The 21,560-nt window shown below is 37.0% G+C and overlaps 1 protein-coding gene and 1 long non-coding RNA gene across 3 annotated transcripts in view; one reads left to right on the top strand and one right to left on the bottom strand.

Annotated features, from left to right (window-relative positions):
* The window catches only part of CMC1 (C-X9-C motif containing 1), a 96,869-nt gene that overhangs the window by 4,570 nt on the left and 70,739 nt on the right, over positions 1-21,560 (top strand). The gene's annotated exons all lie outside the window — the stretch shown is intronic.
* The window catches only part of LOC116578816, a 28,129-nt gene continuing 16,281 nt past the window's right edge, over positions 9,713-21,560 (bottom strand). The window contains exon 2 of the long non-coding RNA XR_004281064.1: positions 9,713-9,784. This is a non-coding gene — a long non-coding RNA (uncharacterized LOC116578816). The remainder of the gene's footprint in view (positions 9,785-21,560) is intronic.

Genomic DNA, 21,560 nt, shown 5'->3' with positions numbered 1-21,560 from the left:
TTGAATGCAGAGAGAAAAAGCTGGAGGGAGTTCATAACACCCAAGAAAAGTGGCTGCAGAAAGAGATTAATATTTGTAAAAAATACTCGTATGTGGTTTGCTTCTGGATATTCAGATTTAATTTACTAAGCCTCTGACATTTTAAAATAGTCCAGACAGTTCTAATATGCAAACAGAGTAGAAAAGGAACCACTGTTCTGAACTCTTCCACTTTTATTGACTTATTCTTTAGCTTTGTTTTCTTATCAGTCTAATCCCCCTATTTCCAGAGAAAATTATCCCTACGTTTTTAGCCATGAATGGGATCTTTGATGGCATAGTAATGGTTCGGAAATATACAGTATAGCTCATTCTTGCATAATAGACTTAAGCATAGTCTATTCCATATTTGCCAGTTTAGTACCCCTTCTACAAGTATATTTTGAAAATCTAGTCAGACTTAAGTGATTGAAAATTTAAATGATTGTATATTTTGAATGCATAACACATGATCCCCTATAGGAACAATTTAAAAAGTGGTGCTTGTTAAAATAGAATTTTCAAAAAGATAAAATTACTACTCATGCAAATACAAAATGAATGTGTGCTGAAGATTTTCTTCAATTCATTAGTGTGGGAATTAGTAAAACAGTCCAAAAAGCGTTTGACAATCTAGATGCATAGACTGTTTCATAGATTGCTTGCTTAGATAAAAGAAAAATGGTGGGTTTAAAACAGGACCATACACTGTAATCTTTGGGGTTATCTTTTCCACTGGTCAGAAATTATTTCTGTCTTTATTCTACAAAGTTCTAGACATTAACCTCCTCCTGTACCAAGTTGTAAAAGGGCCTGGTAATGGAAAGTCAAGCCCAGGGCTATACTGAAAGAACACTTAATTATTCCTTTGCTATTTCCAGATTCCAGAGAATTTTCCAACATCATTATATTCCCAGATGACAACCTACAGAAACCTGGGCCTGATAATTTTGATTACTTTCTCTAATAACCAGAAGAGATTCCTTTCTCTTCCCCACCCCCTTGTACCATTTCCTCTTTTAGCAGGGTAGTTAGTTCCCCTTCCCTCATCCATTAGTGTGGATTTGTTCTCTACTTTTGCATAGTGGGGCAATAGCAGCAGAGAGAAGTGTCTTTCACCAGGTGTGTGTGTCGCTGTTATGGTGTTGTCCAGAAATCTAATTAGGGGAGGAATATGGGATAGCGAGAGCTCAGAGGATGGAAAGTAGAGTCAGGAATTTCATGACATCCCATGCATAGATGTTGAAGATGTATCTTGGGGGGGGGTGTCATGGCAGTTCTTGGAATATTTGAATTATAGGGGTTCTGTTAATGTTTCTTGTGGGTATATAGGTAGATTAGCTTTAGGGGTACCAGCACTTAATCAAATTCACTGGAAATTAAGTTAGACATCTAAACAGATTAGAAGAATCTTTTCAGAGCACTGTGTGACTAATATATAAAAGGTTATGTAGCTGATCAGAAAAATTTTTATTATTGCTTCAGTAGCTCTGTAGTGTTCTCTTAGACATAGATTACATTGGTAGTTCAGGGTTAAAAATCTGTTGAACTTGTAATTTTTATATGTTTCTAAACTCGAAGTATATTGGTTATTGGAGTTGTGAATCACAAATCATGAAATGTTTTGTCAGCCAGCTTAGGGAATTTTAATTTTATCCCAAGAATGATGGGAAGATGCTGCAAATTTTTAGGCAAATAGAACTTTCCTTCACTTTCTGTTAATGTGGCTTTTCATCGGATCCAGGTTATTTGTTCTCAGCAAAATACTGCCTCAGTGGTGATGTCTTTCTCATGGTGTCATATCTGGAGGCACATTGATGTTTGTCTCTCATAGGTGATATTAATTTTAATCACCCAGTCAAGGGCTTTGTTCCATTTGTTTTTTCCCCTCACCATTTATCAGTAATCTGTGGGGAGACCATTTATGACTAGGCAAATACCAATTCCTCATCAAAAAATGCCCTTTGATGTGGTATCCATTGATGATTTTTGCCTGATTCAGGCTTCCCTACAGTGGTTGCAGAGTGACGATTTTCTGTCTCCAGCATTCTCTCCACATTTATTGGATGGTATTGGTGTTTTGATACAAGCCAGAGATCATTTTGTTTCTTGTTTATTTATTTATAGACTTATCATAGATACACACTCATGAATTCCTTTTTTTCCACTTATAACTTGTTGCCGTATGTAATTATTTCGGTGCTCACATTTTCCCACATTTAGCCAGTGAGAGCATTCCTTCAAACTAGCTTCCGGGTCCTTGTGATATGCTCCCATCCTTTTTTGGAGCATTTCCTTTTTTTCTCACAAGCTATTTCTGGCCCATCCATAGATTTAGTCCTATCTCTTACGAACCCTGGTTCCTTTCTTTGGGAATGACATTAGAGACCAAGGTCTGGGGACCATTGGATGTTTTACATGCAAGTGATTGATGAATGGTATGCTCTTAGGAAAAAACCTGTGAGGGACTGAGGGGAACCGGAAAGGGAAGGGGAAGAAGCTGAGCAAGGATGTGGTTTCAGGGAAGGCCTGTCTCTACCTGATCAGCTCTGGTGTACCGCAGCATGCAGGGCTTGTCCCACTTTGGAGGCAAGGGCTCTGGGCTTTTGTGACCTCTGTCCGTCCTTGCCCACTGCAGGAGATGGGAGGGGGGCAGCAGGCAGGAGAGCTGGAATATGCTGCCATGCCCGGGGCAGTCCTGAAAAGGTTGCAGGTATGAGTGCTCCTGCATTCTACTATAGGAAGGATTCCAGCTTTCTCCTAAAAATCTTGTATCTGAAGCTCTTAGGAACCTTTGTTCAGTTAATGGAAGTTGGAATAGTGGTAGGTCAGGTAGGAAGGGCTATGTGCACAAACATATAAGTACGCACAGGTGTCTGTACTGGCTCCAGGTGTGGATATCATGGGGTTGTGGTAATAACATTAGTTTCAGATAGACCTAACATCTGCCAAACTGTGCTTTGTTTTTTTCCCTCTAGGCCATTTGACATACTGTTCTTTCTTTTTAGAATTTTCCCTCTCTTCCCCATCCCCAAGTCTGTCTAATTCTTGTTCATTTTTCACACTTCACTTTAGAATTATTTGCATAGGAAGCTTTCCCTGATTGTTACCACCCTGCAATCTTTCAAAAAACAATTTTAAAATTACTTGAGATTTTTAAAAACTACCAAAATGTCAAATAACCTGAGTATAGAGTTTTTCATTCTAGACCTAGAATTTTTTCCTTGAGAAATAAAGTGGAACTTATAGATGTGAATGTCTGTGTCCAGTGATTTGAGAAATGAAGAAAAGCATCATGTGAAGAATGAGAATATGTATGTAACTGTGTAGTAAACAGTAAATATTTTTACATGATTTCTCCTCTTTTAAGTTTTTCAGAGACTAGATGATTAGAGAAGATAAACCAGTTAATTACATCTAGACAGTAAGAGATTGCCCACCAGGGGTTGGGGGGGAGCACTGTCGATTTATGGAAATAGCACCCAATTGAATTGGGAAATTTGTAATGATATCTTCTTGTTTTAGACTTTGCCATTAACCTTAGGCCCAATTCTAAATGGCATAATCTCAGGTTTGAGGATGAGGGACCAGAGAGTAAGGTTTATCAGGTAACTGAATGCTGCTTTTTTTTTTTTTTTTTAAATTTAAGATTTCACTTATTTATTTGACATAGAGCACAAGCCCATAGAGCAGCAGGGAGAAGCAGGCAGAGCAGGAAGCCCAACTTGGGGCCCAGTCCCTGGAGCCTGGGATCTTGACCTGAGGTGAAGGCAGCCGCTCAACAGGTGCCCCTGAAAGCTGCTTTAAGCCTTAAACATCTATGATTTTTAAATACTTGCAGTTGGTCTCAAAGGCTTCTTGAGTCAGCACAGATGGTTCACCACAGGAAAAAAAACGTCAGGTTTTATGTTCCATTGACTAGAGGACTCTCCTTATTTTTGTATAAGGGTGTTAATAGCATATGTGTAGAAGCCCCTAAGTTTATAAAGATGTCAAAAAATACCACCTTTTACCTGATGTAAGTGGATCAAACAAAACTGCCCAAATAAGAACACTGATGCCCAAATTCGCTTTCCCCCTCCACCAGCCCTGATTATAAATATGTAACATTTTTGAGTTGAGAGATTGAGGGGAAAATTTTTTTTAAAAACATGGAATTTAATATCCTGCATTGTGTTTGCTGAGGAACTGTTACTGGGAGTTTTTTGTTTCTTGTTTTTGTTTTATTTTTTACAGATCAAAGGAATGTTAAGTATAATGAATTAAAATACTGAGTTTCAAATGTTTATGTGGCGGAATAAGGAACTAGCCTGCTATTCTTCACTTGATCTTAGCCAAAAGGCCGAATAGCCTGCTATTCTTAGCATTGTGTAGACACTCTAGCGTGGTGACTGATGCATAGTAGGTACCTAATATCTGTTAATAGAATGAATATCCATAATTATCAAATGTTGAAACACTCTTAGTCATGGGTCACTTATTAAACAGTTTGAATGTATATTTGCCATGTGCCAACAGTTAAAGGGAATTAAGAGATGACTGAGACATGGTCTCAGACCTCATTAAACTTATATTTCATGCTGTGTTTCTTGATTTAGCCACATATTAGAATTATTTGAGGAGCTTTTAAAAATACAAATGCTTGGGGCACCTGGGTGGCTCAGTGGGTTAAGCCTCTGCCTTCGGCTCAGGTCATGATCTCAGGGTCCTGAGATCGAACCCTGCATCAAGCTGTCTGCTCAGCAGGGAGCCTGCTTCCCCCTCTCTCTTTGCCTGCCTCTCTGCCTACTTGTGATCTTTCTCTCTGTCAAATAAATAAAATCTTTAAATAAAATAAAAATACAAATGCTTGGGTTTATCCCAGCATTTCTGATTTAACTGGTTTGGGTGGTGCCCAGGCATCAGAGTTTTACAAAGCCTTCTCAAGTGCTTATTAGAAGATGCAGCCAGAATTGAGAACTTCTGGTACCAAAATCTGTCTTAGTGTATTTGGCCTACCATAATAGCGTACCATAGACTGAGTGGCTTAAACAACAGATACTTATTTTCCCACAGTTCTGGAGGCTGGAGAGTCCAAGCTGGAGGTGCTGGCCAATTTGGTTGCTAGAATCTTTTTATAAGACCACCTGTCAGATTAGGGCCCTACGCATATGATCTCCTTTAACACTTAATTGCCTCTCCAGATAAAAGTCATATTAAGGTTTAGAGCTTCAGGATGAAGTGGAGTGGGGGAGGGGGACAAAGATTCAGTCCATGGCAACCACTGCTCTGTCAGGAAAAGAAGATTGCACAGGTGGTGTACGATATGATGTATGAATCCAGGTGCAGTTTAGAGCCATAGCGTTGTTGTGCCCCAAATCCTGGGCTTAAAGGAGGAGAAGGCACTTTCAGGTGCTGAGGTCAGAGAGAACTTTGGGATGGAACAAGTGTTTGATTTTAAGGTGGTAGACTTTGTTAAGAAAATAAGAGGTAGAAAATGGAAAATAAGGACAGAAGATTGAGCTGGAGTTTGACTCTACAGTTACTTGCTGGGTAATGTAAGATTGCTTTGGGTTTTCTGAGCCCTTGCTGCTTTGTAATACCTTGTGTGTGATGTTTGTAAAACAATTCCTTCTACCACTTCCTTCCTTCCTTCTTTTAAATAATTTATTGTGCTGCTTCTGTGTACCATATAAATGTAAGCTGGTTTTCTTTTCTTTCTTTCTTTCTTTTTTTTTTTATAAAAAGATTTTATTTATTCATTTGACGGAAAGAGAGATCACAAGGAGGCAGAGAGGCAGGCAGAGAGAGAGGGAGAAGCAGGCTCCCCGCCAAGCAGAGAAACCGATGCAGGGCTCCATCCCAGGACCCTGAGATCATGACCTGAGCCGAAGGCAGAGTTAACACTGGGTTAACACTGAGCCACCCAGGTGCCGTAAGGAGTATAACATAACCACCAGGATGGCAGAATGCAGATTTAAGTTGTTGAAATTTTTAAGTTGAAATCATGATACCGTTGGGACTTGGAAATTGCCAATAGACACTTGAAAATGTGGACAGAGTAAATTTTGGAGCTGGAAATAATCACTGAGAACATGGCAACAGCATCTTTAAAGGTAGAACCTTGTGGGGTTGCTGCAGAAGAACTAGGAGCAGATCTTGGAATCGTTTATGCTTTTCCTAGTATTACGTTTTTTCAGAATATTTTTGAGACTCCTGTAGGATTTGCCTTCAGCCTGTATAGTCCATTCATCTCAATATCCTCATTTTTGGTAAGTTTCTTGTGTAGAAAGTGAACTTGAATTTCAGCCAACATTAGCTAGGGGCAGTCTGGTGAAGGTGGTAGGTGATCATCCTGGGAAATGCTCCTCCCCAAGAAAAGTTGTATTATGGAACTGGTTTTCAGGTTAACACACACAGACTCTGAAGGCCATGCCAAGAAAGCCATGAGTGGTATGAGCAAAGTTTGATTCTTTGAAATAAGTGAATAACCTCTCAATGTAAAAATAATTCCCCCACTCCATTACAAAGTGGCACATGTTTTCTGAAGAAAGGTTATGAAATATTGTAAGATGAAGGAGAACTGATGGAGTAGAGTGGCCAAAGGCACTGAGGAACATTCAGATTTGAATATAGTCTACCATGTTCCAGATGTACCATCAGAAAAATCAGGTGTGTATTGCTGAGAAGACGGAGGCATACTGTCCCTTATTTCTTTCTCAAATACCTGTTTATGCCTCTCATAACACTGCTGATTTCCTTTTATGTATCAATGGGAAATTGTGCTTGTAGGAAAAGATAGTCTCAAAGTTTTACCAAGTAAAGTAAATGTGAAACCTTTTCATTTAAGAAATTATGGCCACGATGGAGATTGCAGCACATTTCTAAAATTGGCATGTCTTCTTGTATAAGTTTATTTCCTGCTTTGGTATACCTTTAGATTTGTTGTCCCTTTTTGGCCTCATCTTGGTTAAAGTAATGTGGGTGGAAGAGGAAGTTTTCACACCTCACAATCTACAGAATCTGAGGTCCAAGAAATAGGTGCTTTTGGGAAATGGGCACATCTAGTGTGAACTGGGTGGTTATTAACAGTGAAAGCTGATAGGACAAAATAGTTCATAATGAAGACTCCTGTTGTGGGCTATAGGGTATCTGACCCAGAAGCTAAGCAGAAGTAGGGACATCTATCTTACTGACTTGCTTTCCCTCTCTTTTTGAAGTTTGAGCTTATAAAAAATTAGATTATTACCAGTTGACCTAATATGTGATGTTTACTTTGTTTGAAGGTATTTTTTCAGCCAACGACAAATGGCTTGTGGTAGGTTTTTTTTTCCCCTTCTTTCAAATAATTTTCAACATGCTAGAAATCAGAGATCAGAATTCCATTTAACGCTCTGCTAAAGAAAAAAATCTGAAGGGTGAGGTGGGTTTTTTGTTTTGTTTTGTTTTTTAATTTTACCTGTGCTTCTGATGCTTCTGAAACAATCTTGACTATCTGAGGGTTATTTCACACTTTGTATAACTTCTGAAGCTTATATAACCTTATTTGCTGAAATCCCTTTAAAGAGGCCACCACCTGCGTGTGTGTGGTGTGTCATGGAAGAAGATTCGAGAGCTGGGTTACATGATCTTGGCATTGCTGCTTTATCAGAGACTTGATTTTATTTAACCCTGTGGGTCTCCACTTCTGTATCCGCAAAATGGAATCAAAGTACCTTCACCTGGGTGGACTGTTACAGACTGTGGTCTCATTGCCTCATCTTGAAGGCCTTATAGCCAGCGGCAGGCTGGAATTTGGGGGCAGGGGAGGGTGGGGAATATCTCCTACTACTGATTTTCTTTTCTGGTTTTATTCGTTCAAGTAGGGCTTGAAGGAAAGAAAGAGTGTGAAAGGAACACTGATCTTCACTGTCGTAATTTTCCCAGCTTAAGTATCTCTATCACCCATCCACCCCTTCCTCATTTTATCATAGCAAGAAAGTATGAGCAAGCTGGCAAGAACCTGAGAATTCTGATCAAGATCATCCCTATTTTTGTGCTGTTGAAAACTGGAAGCTGCCTAGATTCCTGGTGTGAAGCACTTATTGGAAATGTAGCAATTGAGAACTGGTCTTTCTATGTTTTTCCTGATACCATCTGCCTGGAGCTCTTCATTTCTAGGCTCTTGGTAGCTAGTAGAGAGCCCTAAAGATAGAAACTGTGGCTAATGAGGATACCGTTGCAAACTTAACTGCAAGCATTTTTCTTGTTTTTCTTCCAGAGTGAAGAGTAGCATGGAAATGTCTTCAGGAGTGAATAAATTTAACCAGGAAGTTAAAAAAAAAAGTGGCATTTTCTAAACAAGAATCAAATTCGTTAAATTAGAACATTCTCACTATTGTAAAGGCATACCTTGCCCTTCCAATGTCACTTCTTTCCAATGAAAGATTCTGTAATACTTTGATTTGCTTCACTGTTATCTTTGTGGATTCATAGCAACTGCTGTTGTCAGTAGACTTACAATCTAATCTATTCCCGCCATACTGCAAGAACTTGTGAGCCCCCAAGCAAAATCTGAGCTAACAAATTCAGCCAGTGAAAAAGGTGAAAATTGACTTTCAGGTGATGATAGAATGTTGAGAAGTTAGAGCTTTGGAAATTTTCTTTGGTGGTGTTATCCTGATTTTTTATATCAGTATAAATTCATATGACTATATGGTAGCAAACTCGCAAAATTTGATTTTTTTTTTTTTGCAGGTTCTTATACAAATGTATAACATATATGCATCACATTGACTTCGAGAGAATCATTTGAGTTGTGTGAATAAAAAGGATAATTTTATAACTATGTTGAAGATAGCTTTGTAATACATATAAAATTATAATTAATCATATTCAGTGGTTGATATGCTATCAAATGAGAGCATCTTTAGTAGAATTTATTTATATATTTTAATTTTTGTATTAACACCAAGAGTTCGGAAAATCTAAGTATTCGTGTGATTCTGTAATTGATTTTGTTTGTTTGTTTTGCCCTAGGAGGTTTTAGAAGAATGTTCAGAAGGAATTTTTGCAGGCTATTTAAAACATATGTTTAAATAGGAATTATAACCTAGAATTCATAAATAGGTAAATTTCTGTTATAATTTCTTAAGGAAAAATAGCTTAATATTAACACAACTATTCCCGTTTAAGGAACTGATTTAAAAAATTAGTGCTTTTGTTATCTGAGACCACTGCAAAGTTTCTAGAACAAAAGATACTCATCAGGACACAATATTAATAAGTTGTATAGTTTAAAATTATATAAGTGAAAAGAAGAGGTAACATTTTGAAATTGATTTTATAAACTAGGTTGGTGTATTACAGTGTTTCCTCCACTCCTCATTAATTATCGTGTTAATAACTGATGCCTCCTAAAATGTGTGCTACAGACCAGGAGGAAAGAAGTATGTGGAGATAGTCTCCTGTTTCATTATTTCCCTTCAAGTACACATCAGCTTTCCACTCCACAGGAAGTCTCACTTCCACTCCATAGGAAGGCATCGGAAATTCACCATGTCCACAGCTGAAGTCCTCTCCCACCTGGTGTTTCTCGTGCGTTCCCTGTGTCATTGAATGGTCACAGCATTTCCCTGGGAGCCAGTAAAACTGGCAGCCTTCTTTGAATCCTCTTTTCCTTAGTCCCTGCAGGCCCTGTGATCCTGTAGGGCCTCCCTCAAAGCTGCCTTTTTTTCTCCATCCATATTTCCAGTGCCTTCTATAAGCTCACTGTCCTTTTTCCCATCTGACAGCAGTTCTGGCAAAGCTAAGGAGAAAGAGGGGCATAAATAAATAGTTTAGGCCAGGTTTCAGTAAACCAGGGTCCAGGCAAAAGGTCTAGAGTAAGGTCTGTAAGCTGTGAATGGTTAGTTACATTTTCAAAGGGTGGTTTAAAAAAGCATATACATGACAGAGATAGTTTGTAGCCTACAAAACTTTATTCACAAGTCTGGTCCTTAACTAGAAATAGTTTGTTGAACCCTGGCATAGGCAGTGAAAATTGAGATACAACTATAGGTGTGGTAAAGAGGAAAAAAAAATCATGTGAATATCTTCATATCATTCTTTGGAAAATTTGATGAAATGGATAGTTTCCTTGTGAAATATAAATTTGCTAAAAACTGTAACTGACTAAAAAATAAAAAGCCCTTAAAAAATAGAATTGGTAGGTAAAACTCTGTGTCTGTCTCACACACAGAGACTGCAAGACCTAGGCCCTAACAGCTGGTGTACCGGTCAAGAATTCCAGCAGAGACCATGGGTCGTGTGACTGTGGTAGCTAGTTGGGCAAGTCTGAAATGTAGGGCCGGCCAAGCTATGAGGAAGAATGGCTATCAGCATTAGAACCCTTGGTTCTGAGCTGGAGCTGCAGTTTGCAGAAGGCATTCTTTAGGAAAATCTTAGTTCTGTTCTTCAGGCTTTTGAAGGCAGCTATGATCCCCACAGTACCACCAATGCTGTTCTTCAGGCTTTTGAGACCCACCCAAATTAGCTAGGAAAATCAAGTTTACTTAAAGTCAAGTGATCATAGACTTTAATCACATCTGCCAAGTACCTTCCCAGCATAACCCGGATTAGTGTTTGTTTAAATAACTGGAGAGGATAGCCTAGCCAAGTTGATTCCTAAAACTGATAGCCACAGGTAGTTTCTACCAAACTTTAAAGGAACTGTTAATCTTTATTTTATACAGAGTGTTCAGAGAATACAAGGGGAGAGTTAGGTCCCCAGTTTATCATTTAAATAATGTAACTGTTATACAAAGCAACACAGAGGAAAATCATAGGCCAATCTCAACAGGAAGATCACTATAAAAATTCTAAATGGAATTTGAGCATCCAAGACCGAGGTGCTGTTAGTTTATACTTACTTTACTTTCTAAAGGACCTAGCCAGTAAGCTTTTAAGAAGAAAGAGCAGAGCTGTCCCTGTGATTGTCCACATAGAAATTAGAAGACTATGGCCAATTTACTAGAATTAATGAGAAGTAAGATTGTGTTGGCTATAAGGACAATAAGATTTAAGTGAAACTAGCAACAAATAATTACATGTTACTTAACCCTTATTAGTAGAAGTAAATCTAGTAAAAGAATAATATCTTTAAGGAGAAAATTACAGAACTTTTTATCTACTTAATTATTTAAAGTTACATGTTAAAGTCATCCACTATGAGTGCAGTTATTTATCCTGTTTTAAAGCTAATATATTATAAATTGAGGTAAAATATGCAGTGAAATCTGCAGGTTGTAAGTTGTGATACATGTCTACAACTGACCGAATCAAGACCTCTCCCAGAGAGTATCCTCCTCAACTCTCTTAGATAACCAGTGTTCTATTCTTTATCACCACAATTTTTTATGTTCTTGAATCATGTAGTATTTACTCTTGGGCCTGGCTTCTTATTCTCAACAGTTTTTAAGCTCCACCCATGCTGAGTGTATCAGCAGTTATTGTATTGCTGAGTAATATTCAGTTGGGCATTTAGGTTGTTTCCAATTTTTGGCTAGTGTGAATGCTTCCATAAACAGACTTGTACCAAGTCATTTTCTGGAAATGTGTTGTTATTGACGTTAGGTGAATGAATACCTAGGAGTGGAAAGTAGGTTGGGTGTATATTTAACTATAACTTAACAATTAGTTTTCCAAAGAAGTTTATCTCTTCACACTCTTACCAGCAGTATATGAAAGTTCCACTTGCTCCACGTTCTGACATTTGGTGTTGTCAGTATTTTTAATTTTTAGTCATTCTTGTGGGTGTGAAATAGTATAATGGGGTTCATTTGCATTTTCTTAATGACTGATGATTTTGAACACCTGTTCATTTACATATTTACAATTTGTATATATTTTTGAAGAGTCTATTCACACCTTTTGTCCCTTTTTTATTGGGTTTTTTATTTGGTTGTTTGTATTTTTGTTATTGATCCGTAGGAGTTCTTTATATATGCTAAATTCAAGTCCTTTGTCAAATAAGTCTATGTATCTACATATATAGATATAGAACTGTACCTATTTCTGTATTTATCTGTGTCTGTAGCTATCTGTCTATCTACCGTGAACGCTTTCTCCTGGCTTGCCTTTTAATTTTCTTCATGGTGTTTTTCGATGAACAGGTTTTATATTTGATGAAATTAAATTTATCTTTTTCTCTTCTGTTTAGTGTCTTTGTGTCTTCTTAAAAAAAAATCTTTTTCCACTCTGAGGAATTGAGGGGTTTTTTTGGTTTAATAGTTTTAGTTTTCATATTTAGGTTTATAATCTGTGGCAAATTAGTTTTTGTGGGTACTGTGAAGTAGATCAGAAGGTTTAGGCTGATTTCCCCCCCACCTCCATTTTTATCCAGGTCTACCACCATTTATTGAAAATGCTTTTATTGGGTGCCTCAGTGGCTCAGTCGGTTACACCTCTGCTTTCAGCTCAGGTCATGATCCCAGGTTCCTGGGATCAAGTCCCACATCAGGCTCCCCGCTCAGTGAGGAGTCTGCTTCTTCATCTCTCTATCCTTCCTCTTTGCTCACACTCTCAAATAACGAAAATATTAGAAAAAAATGCTTTTGTTTCTTCATTCAGTAACCTTGGCGAATATGTCGAAATAAAGTGACTGTATCTAAGTGGAAACATTTCTGGACTCTGTTTTGTTACATCAATCTATTTATGCTAATTATACCTGTACTACACAACCTTGATTGCTGTAGCTTTGTAGTGAGACTTGGAATCACCTGAAGTCAGGTATGTAAGTCATCCAGATTTGTTCTTTTTTACTGTTGTGGTTATTCTAAGTCCTTTACTCTTAGATGTTTTTAAGCTTTTTAAAATTATAACTTTATTTTGAAATAGTGTAACACATAAAGCTGCAAAACATGGCAGTTTTCATGTTCCCTTTCTCCAGTTTTTCCTAATGATACTGTCTTTCATAATCTTCATATAGGTCTTCAGTGAGTATGATATTGCCTTCAAAGGGGCAAAAATTGTTAATGGAGGGAGAAAATCTTACTCTTTCAATATATGAAGTACTGTTATACATGAAGCATATAAATAAAGAGACAATGTGTCTGTGGTATTAACATTTCATGGGGGGCATTCGGAAAAAAAAAACTAAAAAGGCTCTACTAGAGTAAAAATGGAAAAGAATTGGAACACAATGCTCTAAATTATACATAAGGAAACCAGGAATTGGCATTGGTATGCTAATTCAGGTACATACCTTAGTTGAATTGATAAAATTTTTTTTTTAATTTTTTATTTTTTATAAACATATATTTTTATCCCCAGGGGTACAGGTCTGTGAATCACCAGGTTTACACACTTCACAGCACTCACCAAAGCACAAACCCTCCCCAATGTCCATAATCCCACCCCCTTCTCCCAAACCCCCTCCCCCCAGCAACCCTCAGTTTGTTTGGTGAGATTAAGAGTCACTTATGGTTTGTCTCCCTCCCAATCCCATCTTGTTTCATTGATTCTTCTCCTACCCACTTAAGCCCCCATGTGGCATCACCACTTCCTCATATCAGGGAGATCATATGATAGTTGTCTTTCTCTGCTTGACTTATTTCACTAAGCATGATACGCTCTAGTTCCATCCATGTTGTCGCAAATGGCAAGATTTCATTTCTTTTGATGGCTGCATAGTATTCCATTGTGTATATATACCACATCTTCTTGATCCATTCATCTGTTGATGGACATCTAGGTTCTTTCCATAGTTTGGCTATTGTGGACATTGCTGCTATAAACATTCGGGTGCACGTGCCCCTTTGGATCACTATGTTTGTATCTTTAGGGTAAATACCCAATAGTGCAATTGCTGGGTCATAGAGCAGTTCTATTTTCAACATTTTGAGGAACCTCCATGCTGTTTTCCAGAGTGGCTGCACCAGCTTGCATTCCCACCAACAGTGTAGGAGGGTTCCCCTTTCTCCGCATCCTCGCCAGCATCTGTCATTTCCTGACTTGTTGATTTTAGCCATTCTGACTGGTGTGAGGTGATATCTCATTGTGGTTTTGATTTGTATTTCCCTGATGCCGAGTGATGTGGAGCACTTTTTCATGTGTCTGTTGGCCATCTGGATGTCTTTGCAGAAATGTCTGTTCATGTCCTCTGCCCATTTCTTGATTGGATTATTTGTTCTTTGTGTTTTTGTTTTTGTTTTGTTTTGGTGAGTTTTCAATCTTGTTTACCTATCACTTTTTCAAAAATAGTTTAAGTGTAAGCTAAAGAAAATGCTTGGAGGTTTGCCTAGGCTGGTGAGAGTTGGTAAAAATTGTCATGTGTGTTTGTATAGGAAGGGGAGAAGATGGTCCACTAAAGAGGAAGTTGTTAAATAATATGGATATGTGGGCGTTTTAAAACTCAAGTCATCTGGTCTCCACCCCCCCAAAGGATTAAAAAAAGAGAGCTGCTTTAGGAAAATTAAGAGTATGTATCCAGTCATTTCCAAATTAATAAAGATGAAAAGTAAGATACTCATTAGACTGAATTGGAAACATTTTGTTATTCTCGATTTGCCTTTGAGATACAAATTTCTTAGTGATGCCTACAATATGTGAGGCTTCCTCTTTGGTGTGATGTTGCTGACCTTCCTATGTGATGAAGGTGAAATCACTTGTCAATGCAAACTGTATTAGAAGTTGATGAAATAAAGCTTTGAGTTTGAGAAATAAAGATATATTTAAAAAAAAAAAAAGTTCTTTATAGATTCTGGACACTAGTCCTTTATCTGATATGTCGTTTGCAAATATCTTCTCCCATTCTGTCAGTTGTCTTTTGATTTTGTTAACTGTTTCCTTTGCTGTGCAAAAGCTTTTGATCTTGATGAAATCCCAATAGTTCATTTTTTCCCTTGCTTCCCTTGCCTTTGGCGTTGTTCCTAGGAAGATGTTGCTGCGGCAGAGGTCGAAGAGGTTGCTGCCTGTGTTCTCCTCAAGGATTTTGATGGATTCCTTTCGCACATTGAGGTCCTTCATCCATTTTGAGTCTATTTTTGTGTGTGGTGTAAGGAAATGGTCCAATTTCATTTTTCTGCATGTGGCTGTCCAATTTTCCCAGCACCATTTATTGAAGAGGCTGTCTTTTTTCCATTGGACATTCTTTCCTGCTTTGTCGAAGATTAGTTGACTGTAGAGTTGAGGGTCTATTTCTGGGCTCTCTATTCTGTTCCATTGATCTATGTGTCTGTTTTTGTGCCAGTACCATGCTGTCTTGATGATGACAGCTTTGTAATAGAGCTTGAAGTTCGGAATTGTGATGCCACCAACGTTGGCTTTCTTTTTCAATATCCCTTTGGCTATTCGAGGTCTTTTCTGGTTCCATATAAATTTTAGAATTATTTGTTCCATTTCTTTGAAAAAGATGGATGGTACTTTGATAGGAATTGCATTAAATGTGTAGATTGCTTTAGGTAGCATAGACATTTTCACAATATTTATTCTTCCAATCCAGGAGCATGGAACATTTTTCCATTTCTTTGTGTCTTCCTCAATTTCTTTCATGAGTACTTTATAGTTTTCTGAGTATTGATTCTGTGTCTCTTTGGTTAGGTTTATTCCTAGATATCTTATGGTTTTGGATGCAATTGTAAATGGGATTGACTCCTTAATTTCTCTTTCTTCTGTCTTGCTGTTGGTGTAGAGAAATGCAACTGATTTCTGTGCATTGATTTTATATCCTGACACTTTACTGAATTCCTGTATAAGTTCTAGCAGTTTTGGAGTGGAGTCTTTTGGGTTTTCCACATATAGTATCATATCATCTGCGAAGAGTGATAATTTGACTTCTTCTTTGCCGATTTGGATGCCTTCAATTTCCTTTTGTTGTCTGATTGCTGAGGCTAGGACCTCTAGTACTATGTTGAATAGCAGTGGTGATAATGGACATCCCTGCCGTGTTCCTGACCTTAGCGGAAAAGCTTTCAGTTTTTCTCCATTGAGAATGATATTTGCGGTGGGCACATACCTCAATATCATCAAAGCCATCTATGAATTGATAAAATTTTACGCGCGTGTGTGTGTGTGTGTGTGTTTATGATATTTTATGGCTGGTGAATAGTTAGGTAGCCGTGATCACAGCATTCAGAACTATTCAGTCAGCACAAAGGAAACCTCTGTTTGCTTTTAATCGTCCTACTGCTTCCTTAGCTCTGAACTACTGGGAACCAGTGATCTGTTTTCCATTACTCCAGTTTTGTCACTTTAAGAATGTTATATAAATGGAATCATACAATATGTAGCCCTTTGAGATGGTCTTTTTTTCATTCAATTTAATGCGCTTGATATCCATTCAAGTTCCTGCCATTGTTGGATGTCAGCAATCCATTCTGTCTTATTGCTGAATAATATTCCGTTGTCTTGCTGAACTGTTACTTATCTGTTGAAGTACTTATGGGTTAATTCCATGTTTTGGCTGTTACGGGTAAAGCCACAGTGAACATCTGCCCACAGGTTTTTGTGGGAACATATTTTCATTTCTTGGTATAAATCCTGATGAGTGTTTTGCTGGGTCACATGGCATTAAGTTAAACATAAAAGTTAAACTTAGGTTTAACTTAATAAGAAACTGCCATTTAACATAAGTTTAGTTAAGTTTTAGTTAACATAAGTTAAGTTTAATATAAGTTAAACTTATGTTTAACTTAATAAGAAACTGCTTGATTATCTTCCAGAGTGCCTGTACCATTTAATGTTACTACTAGGAATGTCTGAGAGATCCAGTTACTCTGTATTCTTGTTAGCACTTAGTATTACTACTTTTTTTCTTTTAGCCATCTTAATAGGTCTTTAGTGATAACTTTTGTAATTTTATTTTGGATTTCCCTAATGACTAATGATACTAAGCATCTCTTCATGTGTTTATTGCTATCCTTATATCTTTTTGTATAGTGTCTGTTCAAGTCTTTTGCCCATTTCTAAATGGATTGTTTTCTTACTGCTGGAGTTTAAAGAAGTCTGTATGTATTTTGGATGCAAATCCTTTTTCAGATATGAAATTTGTGAATAGCCTTTTCCACTATGTGGCTTGTCTTTATCTTCCTAAGAGCAGTTTCTGTGAAAGCTTTTAATTTGGATGAAGTTTAAATTTATTGATTTTTTTTTTTTTTCTTTTATGGATCATGAGTTTGGTGTTATATATAAGAACTCTTTGTTTAACTCTGGGTCATGAAGATTTTCTTCTATGATTTCTTATACAAGTTTTTTTCCTTGATCTTTTTATTTTGAAATAATTTAGAGACAGGAAGTTGTGAAAAATATTGTATAGAGTCCTACATGCCCTTTGTGCTGCTTTCCCTCAGTGGTGGCTTCTTGTATAACTATAGCATAATATCAAAAGCAGGATACTGAAGTTGGTATAATACTATTGCCTAGACTATAGGCCTCTTCAGTTTTCACCAGTTTTTATATACAGGCATATATATGTGTATAGTCCTATGGAATTTTACTCCATGTTCCTGTTCTTACAAGGAAAACATTCAGTGTTTTACCATTAAGTGCGGTATAGGATTTTTTAGCTATAGGATTTTTGCAAACAGTCTGTAGGTTGAAGAAGTTCCTTTCTGTTCCTAGTTTATTGAAAGTTTTGTTTGTTTTTAATGAATGGTATTATCAGATGTTTTTTCTGCTTTAATTGATGTGATCATGTGGTTTTCTTTTTTTAGACCATTAATATGATAGGTCACCTTGATTAAATTTTTTTTAAAGATTTTATTATTTGACAGAGATCACAAATAGGCAGAGAGGCAGGCAGAGAGAGAAGAGGAAGCAGGCTCCTTGCTGAGCAGAGAGCCCGATGCGGGGCTCGATTCCAGGACCCTGGGATCATGACCTGAGCTGAAGGCAGAGGCTTTAACTCACTGAGCCACTCAGGGGCCCCCACCTTGATTAATTTTCAAATAATGAGCCAACCTTGTATCTTGGAATAAACCCAACTCGATGTGGTGTATTTTTCTTTTTCTATATTGCTGGATTCGATTTGCTAATATTTTATTGAGAATTTTTGAGTCTATAATCATGAGGAATATTGGGATTTTTTTGTTTGTTTTGTTTTTTAATATTGTCTTTGCTTTTGGTATCAGAGTAAGGCTGGTCTCATAAAATAGTGCTAGGAAGAGACTAAAGAATTGGTGCTATTTGTTCAGTAAGTATTTCATAGACTTTGTCAATGAAACCATCTGGGCGGTTTTATTGATTTTTCTAAAACAGTAACAACAAAAACAGTATGATTATCTCATTTGTTTCCCTGTTGTCAATTTTTCTGATTTCTGCTCTTGTTTTTATTTTATTTGCTTGTTTTAGGTTCTTTTTGTCCTTTTTCTAATTTTGTCAGATGGAAGCATAGATTAGTAGTTTGAGACTTTCTTCTTAAATGTATACATTTATTGCAACAAATTTCCCTACAAGCACTGCTCTAGCTTTGTCTTAGAGATTTTAGTAAATTTTGTTTTTATTTTCATTCAGGTCATTGTGTTCTTCTCCTCTCCTCATATTTCTTTGATCTATGAATTATTTAGAAGAGTGCTGTATAGTTTCCAAGTTTTAGGAGACTTTCCTGTGACATTCTGTATTTGGTATCTAGTTGATTTCATTATGGTCAGAGAAAATACTTTCAATTTGTTGATACTCCATTTGATTTATCTAGTGTTCTAAATTTTTCTAATGGTTCTTATGAAGATTACACTGTATGTACATAGTTATTACAGTCTTCCAGGGTGAACATTTTATCATTTAAGTGAAATAGAATCTTGCTATCTCCAGAGTTGCTTTATCATCTCCCCATTATGGTATAGTCATCCTTACTATTACCTCTATATACATTGTTAATGCTAGGATTTTTTTGCTTCTGTCAAAAATAGCATTTAAAACTCAAGAATAGTTTATTTACCTTTCTGTTGCCTTTTCTTCATTCCTGTTGTTCTGAGTTTCCTCTTGTTATCCTATCCTTTCTGTTTGAGTAACTTCCTTTATCCATTCCTTGAAAATAGGTCTGCTGGCTAGAAATTACCTTAGCTTCCCTTCATCTGAGTAGTCTTTATTTCATCCTCAATCCTAAAGACTGTTTGATGGATATAGAATTATTAACAGTTCTTTTCTGTAATACTTGAAAATACCAGGCAATTCCTTCTGGTGTCTGTGGTTTTGATGAGAAATCCTTTGTCTTTTGTTCTCCTGTATTTCTCTCTGATGCTGTGAAGATTTCTCGTTGCCTTTCATTTTCAGAAGTTTGATTATGATGTGTCTAGCTGTGTGTTTCTTTGGGGTTTTAACTGTTTTCCTTAAATTAATAGGTTTATGTCTTTTGCCTCACTTGGGAAGGTTTCAGCCATTATGTCTTCAAATATATTTTTGTTTCTGCAATTTTCCTTTTTTTCCTGAGACTCTGGTAGAATAAGTGATGGATTTCTTTTTTTCTTTTTTTGGCCCTGCAGGTCCCTGAGCCCTTTGTTCAATTTTTAAAAAGCTCTTTTTTTTTTTTTTTTTAGTAATGTCCTCTCCATTTGATTTTTGTATATTAATCTTCCATTTGGAAATCTTGCTGAACTCACTGATTAGTTCTAATAGCTTTTTTATAGTTTCTGTTGGATTTTCTAGATCGATGACCATATTACCTTTGAATAACTGCGGTTTTATTTCTTTCTTTTCAACCCAGAAGCCTTTTATTTTTCTTACTGTATTACACTATCTAGAACATCAAGGAAAATGTTAAATAGAAGTGGCAAAAGCAGACTTGTTTACCTTGTTCCCTATTGTTGGGGAAAACATTTGGTGTTTCACTGATAATACCGGGTTTTTTTCTATAGCTGTTAGTTATCATGTTGAGGAAGTTTCCTTCTGTTTCTACTTTACTGGAAGATTTTATTAGGAATAGATTTTGGATTTTTATCAGGTGTATTTTCTGTGTCTATTGTGATAACCATGTGTTTTTCCTTTTTTTAGCTTTTTAGTCTAATGAATTACATTTACCAGTTTTTGAATGTTAAGTAAATCTTGCAGTCCTGGGATAGATCTCATTTAGTCATGAAGTATTATCCTTTTTTATATTACTAGATTTAATTTGCTAATCTTTCATTCAGATATTTGCATCTCTGTTGATGATGAGATATTGGATTGTAGTTTTCTTGTAATGTCTTTGCCTGGTTTTGGTTATCAGAGAATGCTGGCTGTCTTTAATTTTCTATAAGCATTTGTATGGAATTGGTATTTCTTTTTTAAATGTTTGATCAAATTCATGTGAGGCTCCCTATGTCTGGAATTTTTTTATGGGAGAAAGCTTTTAACTACAGATTCAATTTCTTTTTTTTTTTTTAAAGATTTATTTATTTATTTATTTATTTGACAGAGAGAGAGAGATCACAAGTAGGCAGAGAGGCAGTCAGAGAGGAAGGGAAGCAGGCCCCCTGCTGAGCAGAGAGCCCGATGTGGGGCTCCATCCCAGGATCCTGAGATCATGACCTGAGCCGAAGGCAGAGGCTTAACCCACTGAGCCACCCAGGCGCCCTACAGATTCAATTTCTTTAATAGATACAGGGCTATAGTGGACATTCCTTCTTAGATTGCTCCCTCTCAAGACCTACCTGCTACACTCTGAAAAATCAGCCCACACGGAGAAGTCATGTATAGGTGCTCTAGTTTACAGTTCTCACCACGCCCGTTCATCAGCCATTTCATACCAGAGGTTAAATGGGTAAGTGAAGAAAGAAGTCATCTTGGAAGTAGATCCTCCAGCCTCAGCTTTTGTAGCTGTTGAAGTCAATGCCAGTCCTTTGCCTCTTCTAGAAGAGGCCTCAGATAACAGATAACTATGAAGCTGAGAAGGGTCAATTCTCCTTAACTTTCTGAAGTACTGGCCTGTTGGAACTCTATGCATAACAATGTTTGTTTTATGCCACTAAGTGTGTTGATGGCTTGTTGCACAACAGAAAGGGGTGGCTTCATGTCAGTAGGATTGGGATAGAGGTTTCAGTCCCTACACATCTGAAAATATCTTCACACTCTTAATTGGCTTTGGAATCCTTGGATATAAAGAAATTCATTCTCAGAGCTTTGAAGTTATTTCTCCATTGTCTTCATGTATCAAAGTCTTGCCAGTGAAACGATATAAATCTGATTCTCATTCCTCTGTGGGGGTAACGTTTTCTCCCTTTTGAAGCTTTTGGGATTTTTGACCTTCAGATATTTCTTTACAGTGTGCGTAGGTAATCCGTAATCCATTTCTGTCTGAGGACTCATGTCTTTATATTTACTTTAGTGTATTTCTTAAACTTACTGTAAATTCTTTTTTTTTTTTTTAACTCTGTTAAGTCTCCAAGGTTTAAATATTTCTTGATTAATTACAGTTGGTTTCCCCCTTTCACCATGTTGTCCCACCAAATTTAGGTGATTCTTGGCTATTTTGTTGTTGATTTTGTTTGCTTTTTAAGCTGACGTTTTACACGCTTGGCAAATACTCTCAGTTCATGGCTGCCTATATCCAAAGGTTGTTGGGAATTGCGTAGTACCAGGAAAAGTTTAGGGGTCCTGGTCTTCCTATGTGTCACTAGATACTGGGAAATGTC

The sequence above is a fragment of the Mustela erminea genome, chromosome 1 (assembly GCF_009829155.1).
Source record: "Mustela erminea isolate mMusErm1 chromosome 1, mMusErm1.Pri, whole genome shotgun sequence".
In the NCBI taxonomy this organism is placed as follows: domain Eukaryota; kingdom Metazoa; phylum Chordata; class Mammalia; order Carnivora; family Mustelidae; genus Mustela; species Mustela erminea.
Note: the sequence above shows the minus strand (reverse complement) of the source record. Positions and strands in the feature narration are given on the sequence as shown.